The sequence below is a fragment of the Spea bombifrons genome, chromosome 2, assembly GCF_027358695.1.
Source record: "Spea bombifrons isolate aSpeBom1 chromosome 2, aSpeBom1.2.pri, whole genome shotgun sequence".
Classification (NCBI taxonomy): Eukaryota; Metazoa; Chordata; class Amphibia; order Anura; family Pelobatidae; genus Spea; species Spea bombifrons.
The window spans coordinates 68,327,619-68,334,112 of NC_071088.1; positions in this window are offsets into that span (position 1 = coordinate 68,327,619).

The following is a 6,494-nucleotide window of genomic DNA, read 5'->3' on the forward strand; positions in this document are numbered from 1 at the left end:
CTGTAATGTCAATATTGTTTGCTGATTGACGTAAATCTTTTCACTTCATTGGAATCTGTGTAGTGTTATGTTCTAGGATTGTGATGTCATGCTCATATTGTAACCAAAGGTGCCTTTCTTATCATGTGTTTTGTTGTTGTTTTTTTTTGTGTGTTTGTTAGGGAGTTTTTTTTAAATTTAATGACGGAGCATAAGTGTCGCACATGATCACAATGGTTTATTCTTGAAAAATCAAAGCTATTGTAGGAGGCATTGAGAGCCAACATAGTGTTGAGACTTTGCAACAGTATTCTGGAGATTGACACATGTTTTCAAGTGATGAATTAAATTATACCAGTGCAGTTGAATAATGCATCAAAGCGAAGTGACCTTAACAACATTGAGTACATGGTTTAGGTGCATTGGCCCTGTCAAGGAGAAGATTTATGGACAGAATGATGTCTGGGTTTTTGTGATTATTCAACTAATAGTCAGGACAGAATTGTATGTGGTAGCTAAGATGAAAAAATGAATGAATAAAATATTCATACTAGAAGCATATAGGCTGAAAGTTGAGAGAGTTTAGTTAGAAAGACCCATCATCAAAGGGTTGCATTGGTTGAGTAGGAGTAGGAGTTGTGTATTTTGTGTGAAAAAGTAGACAAAAGTAACAAGGAGCAATAAAAAGATTTATACTCTCTTTAGTAAATAAAGCATATATGAAGTCCGGTATATGTGATCTTCATTAGGACAAAAATTATGATGTGATGGACACAGTGATGGACACTGACTGCAGAGGAGGGCATTGATCGTAGGAGGAGGCGGATGGGGAAGAAGTGATTAAGAGTTTAGAATCTCTAAGGAGGGTTGGATTTTGAAGGAGTATCAGTAGTTATAAAATGGTTAAAATGTAGATTAATCTTGATACAAAGCAGAAAAAAAGGACTGCAGAAAATTTAGGATAGTTGGAAAAGATTGATTTTTTCACAGTTCTATGGATAAAGTTACTGAAATGTTTTGCCTCCCTCACTGCCATAATACAATTGGATGAACAATACATTTTTAAGAAGACCTGTCCATTCCAATTCGTAAGAATTGATAATTACCTACATTTTGGCTAATTTGGTGATTTCTATGAAGCAAAAAGCTCAGAAATTTTGTCTGAAATTCACTCACAGTCTTTCAGACTCTCCCTCACTCTCTCACACTCTTGTTCACTCTCACGTTTTCTAAATGTTCCAATACCTTCTCTGATGACCACTTCCGCTTCCACTTCTGCATCTTCTAGTTCTTCATCTCCTCTCTCTGATCTTCTCTCTTTTATCTTCCTCCGCATCCCTCAAGACATAACCTGGGGCAAACTTCAGTCAAAATGGTGGTGCTTCCACTAACGTCCTCTCCCTCAATCGTTCATTCAGGGAAACATTAAGACAGTGTAAGAGCGAACGATAATGAAAGTGTAAGAGAGTGAATGAGAGTGAATGTGGTCACCGGGCAAATTAATTTCGTTTCCAAACACGGATGGTCCAAAAATATCTAGTTTTAACCATTCATACACAATAAACTGGCCAATGACATTGCTATTCCCCACTGTTTGTATTGCCGCTATGATCAGTGGCAATATATTAGTGCTTAATAGCATAGTTTTGTTTTTTTAGAAAAGTACCAATAATATTATTATAGTCAGTAGCCACTAACTAGCATTGCTATTTCCGGTTAGTATGTGTAGTACAAACATAACTATGGATAACAGTAAAAATTGACAAAAACTAATATTGTTCTTGAATAATAATTGTTATGTTAGATAATAATGTATTTTCGTGTCCAATACCACATTTTGGGGGGTTAGCATTAATGCTATTTCTTGAGGGCATACTTATTAGGAGCAAATATAAACTACTGAAACCTTTTTCTGTTGTAATAAAAATTACCAGAATCGTATTCACTAAAAATTAAGCCTATCATTCCATTATACACTTTCTAGAAAAATGTTACAACTATTCAGAATTGCTTTATCTGGGTTCAGCAGTTACCTTAGTTCCCGTCATAAATGTGAAAAAAGACATATGTGGAAATGGCTTTTCATACATTTCAGCAAAAAACCCACCCCATGTCAGATAGTACTCTCCATGTAATGTAATGTTATCTCTTCCATGCATGGCTGGTTCACCAGCGATATAGATCTCAGCCATGCGTCTTCCCTTGTGTCTTGTAGTCCCTGGCATCTGCCACATGAGAAACATAAGGTATTTTGCAATATGATTGAGGTAAGAGGGACAGAGTGATTGCATAAAACCACTTCCCCTTCTTATGCTGGAAAAAGCAGAAGACAAAGGGTGTATCACCCGTTTTCCAGTACTGGTGTTGTTAGAAACATTAGCTTTAAAAATAGCAAAGCACAATGCCAAAAGTAAACACTTAAGGTACAGATGGTTCCTCCACACAGCTTACCCCTGGCAGGTTGTTGTTTTGCTAACATAATGCTGTCATGGTCAGGTAAAAGGATTACATGGTGGTGAGACCATAAGCAATATAAATGTATGGAGTTAAACTTTACGGATAGTCTCAATACTTAAGGGCCATCTCTGTCATCAGAATCGCAGAGATCCTATACAGAAGAAATGGTCTGACCCCCCCCACACACACACAGATGACCCCCATCCTTCACAGCATCAGGATTTTATCTCCTGCTCATCTTTTTTGATGTTAAAAAGATCTAAAATTATACTTTAAATGTCACTTGAACAGTCATTTACACAGGTCTGGTTTCAAATATGGTCTTACTTGATAGAAGTTCTTCTACAGTTTGGCTTAAAATATTAAGCCTGCTACCAAGTCAAGGTAGACTCTTTGAGCAGGACTCTACTCTAACCCAACTTAAGACTCATTGAAGTCTACTGACTAAGCAGGGAATTAAATAAAATAGATTGACTGAAGCATGTCTCCCAGTTCACCTATGTTGGCCTAGAGTTAACAAATCTATTAAACTTTCCTGCTAAGTAACTAGACCTTTGAACTGCAGAATTATACTGATGAAATCTACCTTTTTAAATAGTACAATATGATGTATTTGGTGTAAATGGTATAATATTAATGTCTCTATAAACAGGTATTGTCCAGTATGAAACCTGAAATACATCAGTCATTTAGTTCTATTTTTTGGCCAAAATGTGACTATATGGAAGAAGACTCCTAATGTGTTACCAAACATTGCAGTAAAATTAAATTTTTTTAATTTTTTTACGGGCACATTATTCACAAAGTCTTTGAGTACTTTTCTTTCCCAGGGTACATGCAATTACTAAAGAACATATGATTTGTATTCAGCAACACCCACAGAGTACAGCAATACCCCACAAGTCATGTTTCTCAGATATTGTAGGGTCAAAATTGGAACATGCTCATTTCCGTTTTCAAACTTGGAATTTTGACAGATCAGTTTATTGGCCCATGTCTCATTTGAGACACAGTAGAAGTTCTATATTTCAATTTCTATGTATTCCCTAAAAGTGCACCCCTTGAACATTTCAAACACACCTCACTAGATAGCATACTGGAGCCACAAATCTAACAGGAACACCACATTTTGAGGTGTTTCTTTTCACCTTTCAGCAGTAGCGTACCTAGCGGGGGTGGGGGGGCGGTCCGCACCAGGTGCCGCTCATCAGGGGGGTGCCAACTTGCTGCCACCCGGCACCCCTCCAGGGACAGACAGTAATGTCCGCCGCTGGAGGAGCAGGCTCGCAAGGGAGCGGTATCGGAGGTCTTTAACAGACCTCCGGCTCCCTTGAGTGATTTTAAGCCGGGTTCAACCCTTGAACCCGGCTTAAAATCACTCAAGGGAGCCGGAGGTCTGTTAAAGACCTCCGATATCGCTCCCTTGCGGTCCACGCGGCAACAGCTGCTGTGCCCCGGGGTTTGTTGTCAGATCCCGGCGCACAACACTGAAGCCGCGCCCACTGAACCGGAAGAAGACAGAAGAAGAGGAGCGAAGAGGAGGAAAAGAAGCTGTAAGGAGAAAAGAGGAAAGGTAGGAAAGCATTCAGTGAGTGAGAGTGGATTGGTATGTGTGGATTAGTATGTGTGGATTGGTATGTGTGGATTGGTATGTGTGGATTGGTATATGTGTGGATTGGTATATGTGTGGATTGGTATATGTGTAGATTGGTATATGTGTGGATTAGTGTATGTGTGGATTGTTATGTGTGTGGATTGGTATGTGTGGATTGGTATATGTGTGGATTGGTGTATGTGTGGATTGGTGTATGTGTGGATTGGTGGAACGAAGTATTTTAGTACTGGTGCAGCCACAGATGCGGTTTGTGCTGTGCTGTCTGAAACTCCCACTAAACATCTACTTTGATAGTGCTCCTCATATTAACATTCATATGTCTGTTTATGATTTTTTTTCTTTCAGCTTACAGTGCCCCAAAGTGTGTATTCTTGATCACTCATTTGTCTTCTGGGTGGAGCAGAGGTCTTTGATCTGGACCGGTGGTAGTGCTCTAGGCTTTATTGGCATTGAAGTTCATTGGTGTGGAGTACAGGGCTGCTCTGATCTCAGATGCAGTACATAGTCATGGACATTAAAAGCCAGGTGAGTGGCCAAGTAATCCTTGTTTTTTATTTCGGGGGCTATGTAACAACCATTGACCGCAATAGTAGCATTTGTCATGATTTTTCCTGTGTTTCTTCCCTCCTGCTTTTGCGTCTTATCATGTGGTCTGAAATGGTCCCCCAGCTTCTTTGGCGTAATGCTCACTCTCCCAAGTCCTTGGAGAAGGCTGAAGTTGCTGTTATCTTCTGGTTTCTGGATTTATGCAGAAGGCGGGGGCATAGCTATGTGACTCAGGGAGCCATCCCTCTGTCAGACTGATGGGGTTCCCCTTTTGAGTGGCTTGCAGGACCGTACAGAACAGGACTTGGGGAGATCGTGGATCTAGCACCAAAAGGAGCTCTGGGTCTCCGTCTCACTGCTCCTTTGCAATTCCGCCTTGGCCGACATGACATCATATGCAAGCACACAGCTGACATTTGCGGATCAATCCTCCCCTTCGAGATAGACGGAGGCATGCGTTGAGTGACCCCCGTGGGAAGGCACACATACATAACCAGGCAGATACTACGTTAGACACACACTAAAATACTCAGGTAGGCACATGCACATGCAGCTCACTTAGCCTAGACAGCCTCAGCTGGTGTTTTATGCTGCTTGCCCTGCAAAATTAGGTTTGTGTAGGGTGACAAAAATCCTTGCACCAGTCCTAGTGGTTGCTAATATAGAGCCTCTGTATACTTATGAAAGTACCAGCTATTATAGTAATTTACAACATGAACAATATCTACACTGTATTTCTCGTATATATTTGATGTTATTTTAATGGACAAAATCACCCTGCTGAACCCCACCTCTTTCTGGAAAGTATGGACATCATACGGTAACTTAGGACTTACCTCTTTATTCCAGGAATGTCCTCTTTATTCCAGTTCTCAGTGGGGAGAATTGCCCCCTGGAACCACATCTTTCATATTCTCAATTCAAATAGCATACACCCTGTGGAATTGTCAAAGTCCATGAAAAACAGTAATTGAGACCACGGGCATAGGACTTGGTGTGGAGGTAGAGTTTACAAATCAACACCAATGTTTGTTATGAGTTTTTAGTGTGTATGTGTTACAGTAAATGTGTGCTACTCCATATTTTGGTTACTGTGGGAGGCAAGGGGGGGAGCACTCACCTATACCTGCCCCCTTCCCTCCAGAAGGTGCCAACTCTCTCCTTCTGACACAAAAATACAGATGGCTGCATGCAGTAAACCTTTGACCCTCAGCAAAGTGGATCTAAATCCTATAGGCCCGATTTATTTTTTGTTTCCACCTGGTTGTGACCCACACATAACCGTGCTTACTTACCGGAATATCACTGTGGAAATATAAGTGGAGACTGTCCCCTGCACCCTTTAGTTGTGTCACAATAAATGTGGTATCTTTAATGATGTTCTAGTTGTTAAAAATCCGTACAAAGGAATATGTTTTGTAATCATCTTCAAATACAGTAAACAATACAATCAAAAAAAGAAAAAGAATATTCATTCACTTTGAATGGCCAAAAATGTTTAATAAATAGGAAATACTATTCTCGAACACTAGGTGGAACTATTTCTACAGACCTAAAAATACAGTACATAGTCCACCAGGATGAAAAAATGGAATCAAATTTAATGCCTTTACTTATATTTAAAAATAAATAAAATATTGCAAGAAAACTCTCTGCCATTATATACCTGCATTATATGTTGGGCACAAAAGTCACAGTTTTAAGATAAATTGCTGAATCAGTTTGTTAATGTCCAGATATGTTGAGATATCTATATAAGGACACATTGGACCTTATTTATGAAGAGCAATGTTGGTGAATAATTCTAGTTTGGGGGCAATCCAAACCAATGGGATGTTCCTGCTGACCGTATATTTTTAGGAATTTTTGAAATGTTTGCTCCTTATACATATGACCA